This window comes from Hoplias malabaricus, chromosome 16 (assembly GCF_029633855.1).
Source record: "Hoplias malabaricus isolate fHopMal1 chromosome 16, fHopMal1.hap1, whole genome shotgun sequence".
Taxonomy (NCBI): Eukaryota; Metazoa; Chordata; class Actinopteri; order Characiformes; family Erythrinidae; genus Hoplias; species Hoplias malabaricus.
This window is the reverse complement of record NC_089815.1, coordinates 9,410,472-9,426,735: the sequence shown is the minus strand read 5'-3', so window position 1 is coordinate 9,426,735 and position 16,264 is coordinate 9,410,472. Positions and strand designations below refer to the sequence as shown.

Sequence of the window (16,264 nt, the reverse complement as noted above, 5' to 3'; positions counted from 1 at the left end):
AATATGGGGTCATGCAATTTCTTTATTTCAGTAAGTTTTAACTATAAACTTGCCACGCCCTTGCCCTGTCCTGTACTGTTGTATGTCTGTGTCCCCACCATGTGCTCATTTAGCACATTGCTTGGTTTGTTTTGTTCTTGTCTCCACCCTTAGCCCCATTAGTATTTCCAGGTGTTCCACGTTTGTCCTGTGCATTTATACCCCTTTGTTTGCAGTGCTCCCTTGTCTGGTCTTGTGTGTGTAGATGTGTGTTTCCATGTCTCTTAGTTTACCCATGTGTACCCTGGTTCAAGGCTGTTTCCTGTCTATCCTTGTTTAGTTCTGTTCAGCTTAGCCCTGTCTGTATTCCATCTGTCCTGCTCATGTTTATTTTCTTATTGTGTATTGGTGTACTTTTTTAAATAAAGATATCCTTGCGCGTTACGTATGCCTCCTCGTCTTCCCTGCACAGCCATAACAAAACTATTATTTATAATTATAATCATTATTTTTAGAATTAATCTCGCCATCTGTCCTCCAACTATAGTGAAAGACCTGGATGATTTGTAAAATTACCCAAAACAGAGGGAGCACTAAGATAAAATCTAATTGATTTTTTGTTTGTTTTAATTTTATATATGTTTTTCTCCAAAGGCACAAATAGCATGCAAAATATGTACCTGAATGTGATCATTTTGGAAAACAATATTTTATGTATTATTCATTAATTCATTGTCTGTAACCACTTATCAAGTTCAGGGTCTGGAGCCTACCCAGAATACTTTATATGTAATAGTAAAATTATTTGTGGAGAAGATCATGCCACCCCAAGGAGGACAATAATGAAAGCAGAAGCAGGTTGTCCCTGAGGCCATCTGTTAACACATATCAACACCCAAAGACCAAAACACATAATTTTGGCACATCACAAAATCAGCTCCAATAAGTCTCTTACACTCTTCTTCCCCTCAGCTCTCTCTAGCTTTCCCTAATATACTTTCAAAAGCACCTTCACCAAGGCTACGTTCACACAGCAGGTAAAAGTGACCAAAATCTGATTTCGTGAACAAATCTGATTTTTTTTGTTCTGCTGTTCACACAGTCTGTATAATGTGATCTATATCTGACATCAGTCTGAACAGATCACGCTTCTGAACTGACTCGCATGCACAAAGGACGAGGCTTCAGGTGCTGACCAAAAGAAAATGTCCGTCTGTTTCATACAAAGCACTTTCTTTTTTTGAAATGAAGGAATGGGACTGGACTGTGCAGTGCTGTATCGCAAAACCTCCCTTTTCTTTTTGAGCTCTATGTTAAATTAATTAAACACTGTAAAGGATATTAAAAAGTGAGAGATATTATATATATATCATACATATAATACATATAATACATATATGAGAGACAGAAACCTGGATTAAGGAGTTTCACACATTTTCACACATGCTTTGACTAGTCCGTTTCCATGTCCTAAACACCTCAAATTAACACGAAAGTGCTTTGGACCGTAGTCCGGAGATCATTCTCAGCGGCCAGAGTGACGTAAAAGTCACATGAAATCCGATCTGGCCGTTCAGACAGAGTCGCATTGCCACAGATCCAAATCTGATTTTAAACAGTCAGATTCAATGCGAATTGTGCTGTTCACACAGCCACAAAAACGACACATCTGTGACGTTATGACAAAACAGATCGGATTTGGGCCACTTTTACCTGCTGTTTGAATGTAACCCAAGTGTCTCAAATAAGGAAAAAGCCTGCAATTAATCAGTAACGCCAGAATAACTGAGAAGAATCATGTGGCAGAAACCATGCCTTATGCTCACTATACACTGGAAGACTGAAAAAATCTGTAAATACTTTTAAAGCAAATTCTGACACCCTCTCATCTACAGACAATGGGCTTGTAGTCAAAGACTATCATTAAGACTTTACGTGAAAGAACCTAAAGCATATGATAATATAAAACACAGTTGATTTTATCACAACACCAAATTATAGAGAAGAAAGGACATGAAATGACATTTGCTAAATTCTCATCATTTTATGTATTATATTTGTGACAAATCTGCTTGAAAACTCAGGTATAAGGCTGATTTTTGGGGCCCTGGTTTTGTATTCTTTCCAGACTTCTGTACCCTCTGGGATCTCACACCACAGAATCAGTGTTTTCCTTACTGATTAGATATTTGCCTCCCAGTGTTCACACTTCCTAATGGTGTGGCAGGTGATTTTACTTCATTTTCTAACTATTTCAAACAAGGTCTTAGAATAAGTGCATGATGTGCTTGAAAAACACAAACAGGCACTCGAGCGAAATTGACTAATGCACCTTTAACTAAAAACGTTGTAGAACTGCACAGAATAATTTGCCCAATTGACTAAATGTTCATATTTCTCCCTAGTTCTCTTCACATTTTGTGTTTTTGCCAAATGTTTGGCTGGAGGGTACTTTGATGTTTTGTTTTTTTGCATTCAGAATTGTACAGCTCCTCTTACCTTCTGACTCTTAACAAGATTTTCGGGGAACTGACTGTGGATAGAACACATTGCTCTGACTGCCAATCAACCACCAGGAGCCTGTCCAATCTAAGTGATTAGCAGAGTGTTAATAAATAGAGTGAGACTGAGGCAGCAGTCCCATGTGGGATTCAGCTCTTTGGCTTAATAAACTGAGAGAACACCAAAGAGTCTGTTCATTTTTCTATGCCAGGTCATTTGTACGGATACATAAGCCATTAGCTGCAAAATAGAGACCAAAAAAGTCCACGGTGTCTAAAAATCTAATGATCTACGTGATTTCATTTTCTATATTTGGTCCCCTAGACTAATGAAAGCCATAAATGAAAAGACAAAGACTTTTTAAATAGCATGCTTCCTGAGGCTTTTAAAGGGGGAACCAAACTTGACTGCACATACTTATCTGTAGTAACACTGGTAATCACAGGAAAAAAAAACGGGAAAGGTCATCTTAACTAAAATTATAACACTGGCTTCAAGAAAAAAAAGAAGAAACGAAACAAAAAAGATGCCAGCAGTGATAAATATAAAAGTTCCATTACTGTTTAACTTGCAAAAATCTAGTTGTCCAATGAACTTATATTCCTAATGCAGTGCAGTTTTAAAAGCTTCTGTATTTCCATGAATATCTTTAAACAGCATACTTTTGTTTTTTTCCTCTGCAGACAGAAAAGCTCTTTGTAATGCTCAGAGCATCAGAGGAATAATGGAATGAACTGTTAGCCTAAATGTATAAAGCCATTCACACTCAAAACAGCTCTGTGAGCAAAAGGCTGCTGCCTAAAGGAAAGAGGACTGGAAGGCTATGTTTCAACACAGTATGGACCACAACTGCATTGATGATTAATAAGAACAATTAATTACTGTACACTAATAAAATACATTCATTAAAACCTTCTGAATATCAGCCTAAAGGACAAAAAGTAAAATTTTACACACTTAAAATGTCAAACGAGCAAAAAGAACTACCATAAATAACTGTTCAGAATGCCTCTGGGAAAAAAAAAATCAAAACAGTTGATAAGGATCTTCATGGACCACATTTTCTACAGCAGAACAGTCTCTCATAAGCCTAGCTCTAGCGATACACACAAAATGAAATTTCTTGGCCAAAACCAAATATAAAGGGTGGCGTGTGTGCGTCTATACTGAGCCGTATACTGTATACTGAGCGACTGGATTAGAAACACCTACCTTGTATCTACAATCTTTGTCAATTTTATCAGCTCCACTTTATAGTCCTACAATTACAGACTGTACTTCATGTGATTATCTGCATACTTACTTATCCCCATTTAACCCTGTTCTTCAATGGTCAGGACACCCAGGACCCCTACATAGCACGTATATTTGAGTAGTGGATCATTCTGAGTGCTGCAGTGACACTGACTTGATGATGTGTTATTGCATTTTGTGCTGGTATGAGTGGATCAGACACAGCAATGCTGCTGGAGTTTTTAAAGCCCTCAATGTCACTGTTGGACTGAGAATAGACCACCAACCATAATATATAGCCAACTGTGTCCTAGACAAATACAAGACTAGACCAACACCAAGACAAACTGTGCAGTAACAGATGAGCTACTGTATCTCTGTCTCTAGGTGGACGAACAAGCTTTGTGTGTCTACTAGAGTAGACAGTGAGTGGACACAGTGTTTAAAAACTGTTGTTTCTGATCCACTCGTAGCAACACAACACACACTAAAACACCACCATCACGTCAGTGTCACTGCAGCTCTGAGAATGATCCACCACCCAAATCGTACCTGTTCTGTGGTATGATTATTGTCACTAAAGTACTGCATATGTACCCATGAGAGTAGCACCAGTGAGGTTTTCTGAGAGTGTATAACAAGATAATCCATGCTATTCACATCCCCTGTCAGTGAATTTAATGCTGTAGCTAATCAATGTGTGTGTATCTGTGTTTGTGTGTGTGTGTGTGTTAAACAGCCTTAGTTGATCAACATGGTCTTGTAAAATAAACCCAAGAATATCATAATTAAGTAAAAGTTTCCGACAAGTACATTTAGGTTCCTAAGTAAAGTCTAACTACAGTATCTGTTCTGCTGTTATTATTTATATTCTTTCATCCATGACAGCTCATCCTATTGTTCTTCAGTTTTTCATTATCTTGACAGGATGTTAAGTTGCAGTTGCTTGGCAACTCAAACGGCATGAACTTTGTGCTTTACATATGATCAAAAACATATTCAGAGCTGGTGTTTCCTTGGTAATAAATTTATAATTGAGCTCCTGCTACCAAGGTCTATATATGTGAAATTATTTTTAAACGCCTCTTAAGACTCAAATGACAGTGGCTGATTCATTCAATTTCAAATAAAGCAGTCACTAAAACATTCCTAATGTTTATTAAGCCACCACCTTCTCCACCACTAAGGCTGGACAAGCAAGCAGTGCTACTTCAAAATGGGAATGTCTGACACATGGTTCTTCATTTCTAGGGCTCAATTATTATATGGTGGATGTTCTTAACAATATGATTTATTTTTAAACACTTTTAAATGCAACATTTTTAGATTTAGATGAAAGACATAAATTGTCATGTAACTGATATTGTGAAATTAATGTGTTTATTCAACCTGTTGTTTGGTGTAGGGATTGTGAACGTATTGATTGGAAAATGGAATACTGAGTAACCATGCTGATGTGCCTCATGGACATCTCAGACAGTGTCTGTGCATTAATGTCTTTTATGTTAAAACTATTGCATCGTCTAGTAATATTGCATTGTAATACTGATTGAGGCTGTCATGTATTCAGTTGCCAATGACTTCCCACGCTTTAGCCAATCATTTCTTCCAACATGTACAATGATGCAAAAGCAAAATCTGAGGTGAGGTGGGCAGCACTTGATTGTTTAATCTGTTACTCACCAATGTTCACGGTTCTGATGAGCCACAATTGTGAGCTTTTAAAACAATATGTCAAAGAGACATATCACACGTTGACTCAATATGTCAAAGATACTTATCAGACATTGACTCTGATAAAATGTGATTACTCTACTTCATATATAAGTCATTTAGTAGGCAGTTTTGTCTCAGATAAAAAAAAAAAACGCTAAATATTAAAAGTTAAACATTAAAAATTAAAACTGTACTACAAAAATGTGTACAATATTTGGCATAATATATGATTTCATTTCAGAAAGACATCTGATTTTTTTAAATATAGTGAAGTAGCTACAGTAAAATTTTTTAAAAACAAAAAACCTCTTGGAATTGGCTTGTAACTCATTCACTGACTGACTGCATGCATAAACACTCACAATTTGGAATTACACCACAAAGCACACATTTTCTCAGACACTCCTTCACCTGTAGAGACTGGGGTGCCATTGTGTTCAGACTCAATGACACCTTGTGTCCTTGTTTATATGCAAAGCACCTCAGGTGGCTGGCTTATATCTCACTCACACACATACATACCCGCACACAGGTGTGTTTCCACTCACTCATATTTAAAAACAGCTTGACAAATAGATGTTATTCGGTGCTTCACATCATAGACACTTTGTGCCCTTGTGTGTCATATATCTGTCGCTATGAATATAATTCGATTGTCATTTCCCATCTCTAATTCAATGTGACAGAGTGGGTTAGATTAAAAATAACTTGTACTCAATAAGATGTGTGTTCAAAGGCTTATACGATATTTGATATCAGCCTCTGTTACATCCTAATGAATACAATATTATATACCGGTTATATCTTGTGTCCATAGTCTTAACAAAGGCTTATACGAGTATACAAAATACTGTGACATGTCCGGATGTATCAGTGAGAACTCTGGTATAATTTGCTGCTAATTTGGATGAATTTAAACAGAAATCAGTGACATGAGTACATTTTGCATATTCTTATCAAAAATTACAATAATATTGGAAGCAATATATCAAGTATCAAAGTCAATGCATAATTCTGCATTAAGTGAAAGTATCACAAATTTAGAGGAAATGTAGGACAGCAAGCATATAATTGTTAAAAGGAAACAAGGACCCTGTCCTAAACATCTGTCATCTCTCATAACAGGTAAACAACCATTCCTTCTGACAGCCCATAATACTGAGGTTAAACAGTAAACATGGCAGTATGCCACAGTAGCAGCTTTGCTAGTGAATTGTAATCCATATAAAAAGAGACCAATTCTATAAACAAGTATTAAGCAAAACAAATGACTTGGTTTATATATCGAGCTTACGTTAGTAGAATGACTTATTTTCAAATCAAAAGTGCCCAAACACTGAAATCATGGCCATGCACAGTCCCACTCAGAACACTCAACTCATTCTCAAAAACATGTTCTTGCCAAGATTAAACAAGTTTCCTTCTGACGTGAGCTTCACACCAACCATACGTCAAACAGACATTAAAATAGATCAGCCAACAGCCAGCAGGCCGAGACTGCCTGGCAGTGACAACAGTTCATGCCTTTTTTTTTGGCTTGTCACTTTGGTAACACGTAAGTGGTTAAGGCCCCTTGACCCTAAATAAACAGTTCGACAGTCATTTAGCGATTAACGTCCTCATGATTAACAATACATTGCTGTCAAGTAAGGTTCTCTGGGCTTCACAAACAATGGGGAGGCGCAAGTGTTGACAGTCCTATTTTCCACAACAAGACGTGACAAAGCTTCTTGCAAGAACTACTGCACCAGAGATGAGTATGTTGATCTCTGCCATGTCTAGCATCCACACATTAATCAAGCTTTCTCACACATATTCTTTTGCCATGGCAACATGCTCTCATACTTCCCAACTGGGAAAGGTCACGGCAGATCTGGATGGAATTTAAAGCCATGCATATTACATGAACTGATAGGTTAAATATTTCACCACACAGTACATATTTGGAGAGAAGTGGTTGGTTCAAAAGAGGCAGACAGAAGAAGAGCATTCAGGAAGCTCTGTGATGGTGAGAGGTATAGGTGAAGGCATTAGCCTTATGCATGTCAGAAGGAGCTTCAAAGGATAAATGAATGCATGTGTACACACACTGTTATACTAAGCTATTCTAATACTCAGCCGGTATCAAGCAGCAAGAAACTCCAGCAGACTCTGAAAAAAATTAGAACACCTCTAAGGCTGATGATTTGTCAGGCATGTCATATTATTTTGTGTTTTACATCACGTCTTCTGGATCTGACAGGACAAACAGCTGCAAACTGTCTACCATAAAATTACTCCTCCATGGTGATGTTTAATGACCTCAAAATCCACGGACTGAGGCAGGACACGCCCCAGGCTCTGAATTATTCTCCTATCTTACATTCTCCATTGTATTCAATGGTTTAGTTTTCCGTGAAAGACTACTGTGTGAGTAGCACTAGTCTTAAGTCTGTTCAGAGTCGTTCCAGTGGAAATAATGCACAAGAATAGTGCACTCCTCCTGAAATGAACCAGAGCTGACATTAATTCCCATATTCCAGCTTCAGAGGTGATTCATCAGCAGCATGCTACACTGGAACAAATTGTAAAGCATTTTTTGGGAGAAATAAACATGTATTATATTTGTTTAAACACTGAACATACTTTGCAACACTGACAGGCTGCTGCAGTTGAGTTGTCATGCTTTTCATCTATACAGGTCCACAACCTCTGAGTTGTTAAAAAGGGGCATTTTTTTCATCTATGAAAAGCTTTGTTCAAAATCCCACAAAGATCAAACAAAAACAGCAGATTTTTACCCTATCTACAGATTCCTCTTTGGGACAAGTTTCAGCCGGTTCTTTTAAATGAGAATAAGCCATAGCTCAGTGACGTGCAAAAGCCCAGGAGTAAGGAGCAAAATTTTCAGTCGTTTTTACATAATTCCCTTCTCGGTTCTTATTTTAGCCATATTTAATCAGTACACTCATTTCTCTGCACTCATTTTTTGCTTGTTTACCCTCATCTTAGCACTCTCACATAAAAGTGGGTCCTGCACTATGATTGCAGAGACTCTGAGAACTAAGCAGGACAATCCTAAAGTGCCTGCACTCTATATAAGGTGCAGCACAAAATTAGAACCACTTGATTTATCCTACATTTTCTGACATAGAAAGACCACAAGAGATAGACTGGGTTGTTTTATTTCACAAATTAGTTTGGTAAGAGCTCCACATGCCCAAATAAATGTGTTAATTCATGGAGAATTTTTTTTTTCATATTTTCTTAATTTTGTTGGATGGTTACATGGTTGTATATTGTTGGATACAAAATGAAAAACAAATGCATGTTGAGGATGTCATAGATTTCAATACTAAAAGAGAAAATTAGACTGTATAATACATGTAATAAATTCTAAGGACATATAGCAACAAAATCATGCAAGATGACCAAATTAACTGGTCAAGGTGATTCAGTAACTTAATCACTCAATGAATATTTCCTATTAGATTATTCACTGTAAAGTTATATTTCCACTGTTGACTATTTTCTGGACTGTTTCCCACCACATTTCCATTTCAATTTCCTATCACCAGTATATGTGACATCTTCTCACAATTGCCCTTAAAATAACAGAGGTTAATGGAGCTTTCAGGGTCTATTTTGAAACAGCTCAGCTCATTTAATGTTGTATCAACACTAAGCTGACTCACACACCACCTGTTTCTCTAAAGCTTCTCCTCCTTTTTTCCCCCCACATTGTTCCCTATTTGTCCACATACAATCACCAGGTACTTTCACTAACTTTTTGCAAAAAGAGAAAGAAAAAGAAATGCACATGTGAATTAAAAGATCATTTAAAAGCATGTTGATGCCTGAAGGGAATAGCAAGATTGTGTTTAACAATGTAGTCATTATCTGCCATTCACAACATATGCTAGATTTCAATAAGGACAAGCAACCAACTCCACTCAACTGAGGAATTTCCTCCAGCAGGGATTTCCTCTTCCTCAAATGCATGTTCACCACAGAAACACAACAGCCTTTTGGATAATGTTGTGGAAACAAGAAAATGATGCAATATGCCGAATATATATATTTAAAAGTCTTACTGTGATTCAGCTGCAGTATGTGAATTCACAGAAGATATTTTAACAAATTTACTGTAATCAAAAAATCAGTTCTCCCCAGAAACCCATTCAGTGTTACACAGTACACTATACTGTCACTCAAGCAGTGCACAATGCCATAATTCTGGATTTTTAACGACTTAATTATTGAGTCTCTTTTTTCAGGGTCCAAGAAAGACTCCTAGGGCTAATTAGCCTAGAGACTGAAAAACTCAACCATCTGGCAAAATGCTGGTGGGGAAAACAGTTTAGGTTAGATTCCAAGTCCTATAGGCCATGATGCTGATTGTATTCCATAATGGAATCAATTTTGCAATTCTGATTATGTCCGTAGTTCATTTAGTTTTCCAAGCTATAGGCCTATTGTACCAGATGACTGGTTGATAAATGTCCTGATTAGTGGACATGTAATTACTGTGCATCTTTTCAACTAAATATAATTTGTGGAGGTCTAATGCACTCCATCACTGGTCATGCAGATGCAGCCTTAATCAGCACTATTGATCAGAATATTGACCTGGACCCTTCTAGAACTAAAGGGATGGTTCAGAGATGAGAGCAGCAATTCCAGGCTGTGCAATGTGGATCCATCCATCTATTAAATTAATCATGCTGCATGCCACACAAAAGGCAGTCTAGTCTATGCAGTGTGGATGACTTAACTTCAACACAAACATTCAGTGGTTGACTAAAAGATTAGATTATAATAAATCTAATTGTCTGAGGGTTTGAATAAAAGACATAGTCTAAACAGACATCTAGTTTGATTCTGATGGACTTAAGAACACGCAATACGTAAGTACTTTTGCGATTTGTTGATTAGTGCTGATCATTTGTGAACTTTGGTGTTTTAACTAATGATAATAACAGTAAAATTTTCATTTTTGTCTGATATAGAAACTGAATTTCAGGACACAAAGTGAATTGCAGGTATTAAAATCTAGTGCCATTCCAAACCTATTGGCTTTTGCTCACTCTGCATTTGTAGGGTGGCCCACCTTCTTCACATATAACAACCCGCATCGGTGTCTGTTAAGCTGGCATTGCAGATCTGGAAAGTTAACAGTCTCCTCCGAACACAACGAACAATCCAATGGTGTCATATTAACAGCAGTTTGTATAAACAAAAAAATATATATTGGCTTCATATGTCTCAAAGGAACCATATGCTTGACCATAGCTTGCTGGGTGATTTGAGCAAGCCCAAGCCAATAGTTGTAACTGCCTACAATGAAATTTCGGAGAAATATAAATGAAAAAAAAAAACATTTAAAAAGATAGCATTAACAGAATGTCTGTTCTGCAGGATATTATCAAAATGATATCAATAATTTACAGTGCAAATATCATAAATATGGCATGCTAACTCTTTGGAGAGCAAGTGAATTAGGCAATCTGCAAACAAGACTTGCCACTCTTTAATTACTGGTTTGTTATGTTCATGGTAAGCACTGGATGCAGACACATGTCATCTTTAAGATGAATACCAACTACGTGAGCAAACTAAATGACTATATGATGTAAGCTTTACCCCAAAACAAAGACTGTATTTTCATGACTTCAGACTGTCAATTGAAGTCTCAATTCACATCACACATTGACTGCCTAATAAAAATTGATTAAGTCTCTTAATTATTGTTATTGTTTTATAAATGAGATCTCACTTTTCTGTATTACATTTTAGCTTTTTCTATTGCTTAATAAGGAGCATAACCTTCTTCTGTTTACTGTGCATTGCAAGCAGAACCAAAAGATATATGAAACCAATTTAACCTTAAACAATATTGTGTCCAAAACAAAGGCATACACCCAACTTTTATAAATAAATAAATAAGATAAGCCTTATAGCTAAAGTAGAAAAAGAGTCTCTATAAGCGCAGCTCATGAACTCAGGCATACTCTACACATAGCAGATATTTCTGTTCTGCATCATCTAAATTGTATAAAGGACAATAAAACTGATATAGCTGCTCAAGCCCCCTGGCTGATTGTATGTGTGTGTCAGACACAACAATAATACTTCCTAAGAATCTTGTACTCATAAGGCTTTAAAAATACATTTATAAGATGTTATATGGGATGAATAATGCCTTCCTTGTTCAATAAAGTTAGTTATTACTTTTATGCAAAACAATGTATATGAATTTATTGAAGTAATTTACTCATTTTAAACTCATTACTCATTTCAAAGTTTTGCATGTTATTATAACTGCATTAGAGCAAATAGGCTATGCTAGTATGGCTTATGCTAGACATAGATTCATTCATTCATTATCTGTAACCTAAGCTAACCTAAGCTTATCCAATTCAGGGTCGCGGTGGGGCCAGAGCCTACCTGGAATCATTGGGCGCAAGGCGGGAATACACCCTGGAGGGGGCGCCAGTACTTCACAGGGCAACACAGACACACACACATTCACTCACACCTACGGACACTTTTGAGTCACCAATCCACCTACCAACGTGTGTTTTTTGGACTGTGGGAGGAAACCGGAGCACCCGGAGGAAACCCATGTGGACACAGGGAGAACACACCAACTCCTCACAGACAGTCACCTGGAGCGGGAATCGAACCTCCAGGTCCCTGGAGCTGTGTGACTGCTACACTACCTGCTGCGCCACCGTGCCGCCCTTAGACATAGATGTTGTATATAATATAATGTCTTATGAATGTATTTGTAAAGCCTTATGAACAAAGGATTCATATTAGGTGCTACCCACCTAAGATAAACTGCACAGAAAAATCAACAAAACATTATTCTCATCAGGGACTTGAAACCTCATTTCCCACAGAAATTCCCTGGTGAGGGGATCACAGCCACCTTCTGGTCCATTCCGCACACGTCCCTCATGCTCCTGTCATCTTTCTGTGCTAGGAGTCATTACTGGGATCCAACCTGTTTATGTTTCACTTCATGGAGCACAGCACAAACACACCTTGTTGATAGTTGAGCAAAAATATCAGAGATGAAGGAAGCTGTAAAAAGGGATTGATATAATGTCGTAGTGAGCGGCTTTTTTTTTTTTTTTTTGCAATGAGAGCCTTCACACTTTCACTGTTTAAGTGAATTCTATTGATCACCTAAATCCATATTACACAAAATCCCATTCTGGTTCTGTGTACATTACAGTATTCCAGGTTGTGTATTTGACCTGAACATTAATACTAACACATACAAACTCACTGATGCAGGACTGTTGCCTACTTGCTAGAGGTATAATTCATCTGTTTGTATCTGTGTCTTATAACAGCAAAGAGTGACATATTCCCAAAATAAAGCATTTATGACATCCTGCTAGTAGGGATTTGACTGTAGATTTTCTCACTCTCAGTGATGAACAAAAAGATAATGCAAGTTGTGCTCCATATAAGAGCAGTTTTGTCTGCTGACCCACAACTTGCTGTTATTTGTTATAAAAAAGTATGTTTCCTCTTTGGCAGTTTCAATAACAAATGTGAAGTTCCACATTCCTAGTGTTTTTAATTATTAGTTTTTTTATGTTGATTCTAACACATTTTTATATCCATTTACTTATACAAACAGAGAGTAAATGGAAAAATAAAAAATAATATGTACAACACTCCATATCCTTGGGATAATTTAAAGTGTACATGAGAACCTGTGTAGTTATATGCAAATAACACACCATTTTATCAGAATTTATTAAAATATTAAGAGAATTGAGCATCCACTGATATAGCTATCCACTAAGGATCCTGGAACCAATCCCACAGGGATAACAAGGGCCAAATATATATAAGTGGCAGGTTTCAGTGAGACTTTTAACACCAGTCTATTTCATGTTATTTAAATTTAGATTACATCAGCACTGTTTCAGAGAAAATGTTTTTGATGATAGAAAAGTGGCTGGTAAAGAAGCATCATGTACATTACCTCAAACACATGCTATAATCTTAATCCCTTTAACACTCCAAGAAACATTTATGCCCAGATATTTTCATACTAAGTATTGTCCAATACATACTGTGGTCCACTTTTTTTCATAAGACACTATACCCACAGTGCACACTCCAAATCAAGTAAAATCAAAAACAAGCTAATAAATAAACCTAATTAAAGACATCCTCAGCAGGCTTAAAACACAGACTGTCAATTAATCTTCCAGTAAAAATCACAAGCCTTTTAATGCGGTGTAGATATTTGTTCCCTTACAATCCCAGTTTGATAGTTAAAAATGCTGCACTGTCTCACTGTTGTTGGGATAATGTCTGTTCATAGTGTAAACAGCAAAAACTAGCTCTGGTATAAGGTCATGTAGTTATCATATTCTCCTGATCCCTGTAAAATATATTCACAAATCAAATCATTTCCCACCACATTTATGTGTTATTGCTCAACTGCATGACAAGCTCAATATGCAGGGACAGAACTTGTCAGGGCTTGTCTACCTGCAATGATATTTTCTCATCAGAGCATCACATTCATTAGGGACATACAGAAAAATACAAGATTAAATTTTCTCTGAATATTACATCTAGCCCATATTTTAAGGACACAGTGCAGTGGCACCACAGGTTCTGATGTTGGATTCATTGCCCTTGACATTTACATGGGAGAAATGACTCAAGCGTCATGTCTCCATCATGTATCAGAAACCAAGTTTTTCTCACAAACACCCAGACACACTCAGATTTATTCACTTTTTTTTCTAAACACAGTAAACAAAGGGTTTTTTATTTTCACAATGTACTGTAGTAACAGTGTCTAAATTAAACCCCAAGGCCACAGCTTTTTCTAAAAGTATTTTATCAGTCACTGTTCTCACCTGATTGCATTCTAGTAATTTCAGATCATACTGACTAACTGCACCACACAAACCTGATGCATTATTCTACAAACCCCCACATTTCATGGGTAATGTATGATCAAACAGTATTGTGAGCAGCACAAAACCACCTGCATTACTTCCTGTGGATTCACGGTACCAAATGCAAGGGTGATTTCAGTTCAAATCTAGCCATATCCACCTTTACTATAACTACATTATTATCATCCAATTACCACCCAATTTCTAGCTACTGTGCTTCCAAGCAATAAACCTGACTTGAGACCAATAACTGGGTAAGCACTCCTCAAAGCAGCACCCAAAACTAACATGAATGCACTTTTAAAAAATTCAATGTTCATTTCTGTAGAAAAACAATGTAAAGACGTATAGAATGTTTCTGGATTGGCATTACCAGAAGCTAACTTACACGTTTCATGGTTTCATGTTTTTGTTTCATAGCAAATAAGTTAATAAAACTCCAGCAAAAAAGTATATAACTGAGTAATTTGTGTTTTAATGTGAATCATGCTTGGGGTTTTAACATATATTCAAGCTAAATGTTCTGATTTAAAATTTTATCTGTTCATTTTGCTTGCATACCTCATTAATCATTAACAGCTTTCAGATCATCTTAGGTCTTTCAAGAATGATCGAAGTGATAACAGTCCTCACAAATTTCAAACATTTGAGAGTCGGCTCACCTACTGTGTTTAAGTGTGCCAAAAGTGAGCAATCCTGGCACAAAATTGCAGAGTAAATGGACAATTTACTGAACATCTTAGGTAAAACAGGTCCAGAAAAAGACCTATAAAAAGCATGCCACTATGTAAATGAGCCACAAATGATGGAAAAGACTTTTCATATTCCTTTTAATATTATCTACAAAGTGGCAAGTTTACAGGAACACTCAAAAGCCCTCCATAACTTCAAATGTATGTTGACATTACTATAAAAGTAAAAAGTAATTATATTATAAAAAGTAATAAAAGTCATTTTTAAGCTTTTCTTTGGTTTGTGGAAAATGTAAATTTCCTGAGACACAGTAAGTCAGAAAAATACATATAAAAATTAAGATTTTTTTTTTTTTGGACAGCCATGATAATCATACAAAGATCATATTTAAAATGACTCTAAAACAAACTTCTACATTATAACCAAGATATTTCTGAGTAGACAAAGGCTAACATTACAAGCATCCAGTTCACCATCATCAAGAATGTTCTGTTCTTTCAACAGCCCTTGAATAATACTGACAGTACATTCATACTATTATAAAAGAACAACAAATTATGTTTTACTATTTTGATTAATCTGAAGTAGATTACTCTGATGAGACCTCTTTGCTAAACAACAGAATAACACAGAAAACGCATTTAGCTGGTCAGTGAGGAAACCTGGTCAACATTTATCAATATCGAGTAAAAGGATCCTAAAGAGAGCAATGGGCTTAAAATAGATTTAAATTTCTTCGCTGTAAAATGCAATCCTCTTTGAAGAAATGTATTTATTTTTCTTTCATCTGGTACGTTGCTTTTGAACGTGGGCTTTACACACACACAGACACATACACACACAAAATTAAGATAGCATTATCAATACCACTTCTTTGAGACAAAGTATAAGCTACGTCAGCTGCTGTTATTCACACACCTTACTGTTTGATATAGAAGTGTGTCACACACTGACACATATTGGGATGAAACTCTTGCGGAGAAAGGTTTCTCTGAATGTTTCCAGCTAAAGACATTTGACTTAATGGTGCGAAGCTATTATAATCAACACGAAAAAGAGCCACCTCCTTCGTAACTCTTGCTCAGGTGCTGACCGTTAAAATACAATACAGCATTTTATAAACGGTTCGTGTACACGCATTAAGCTCTAACGATAACATTACTTTTTCAGCTGAATTCCCCATTCAACAAATCACCGTCATTTGAAATTCTCAGTTACTA

At 36.6% G+C, this 16,264-nt stretch overlaps 1 protein-coding gene across 1 annotated transcript in view; it reads right to left on the bottom strand.

Moving 5' to 3' along the window:
* The window catches only part of tp53i11a (tumor protein p53 inducible protein 11a), a 29,837-nt gene that overhangs the window by 13,004 nt on the left and 569 nt on the right, over positions 1–16,264 (bottom strand). The gene's annotated exons all lie outside the window — the stretch shown is intronic.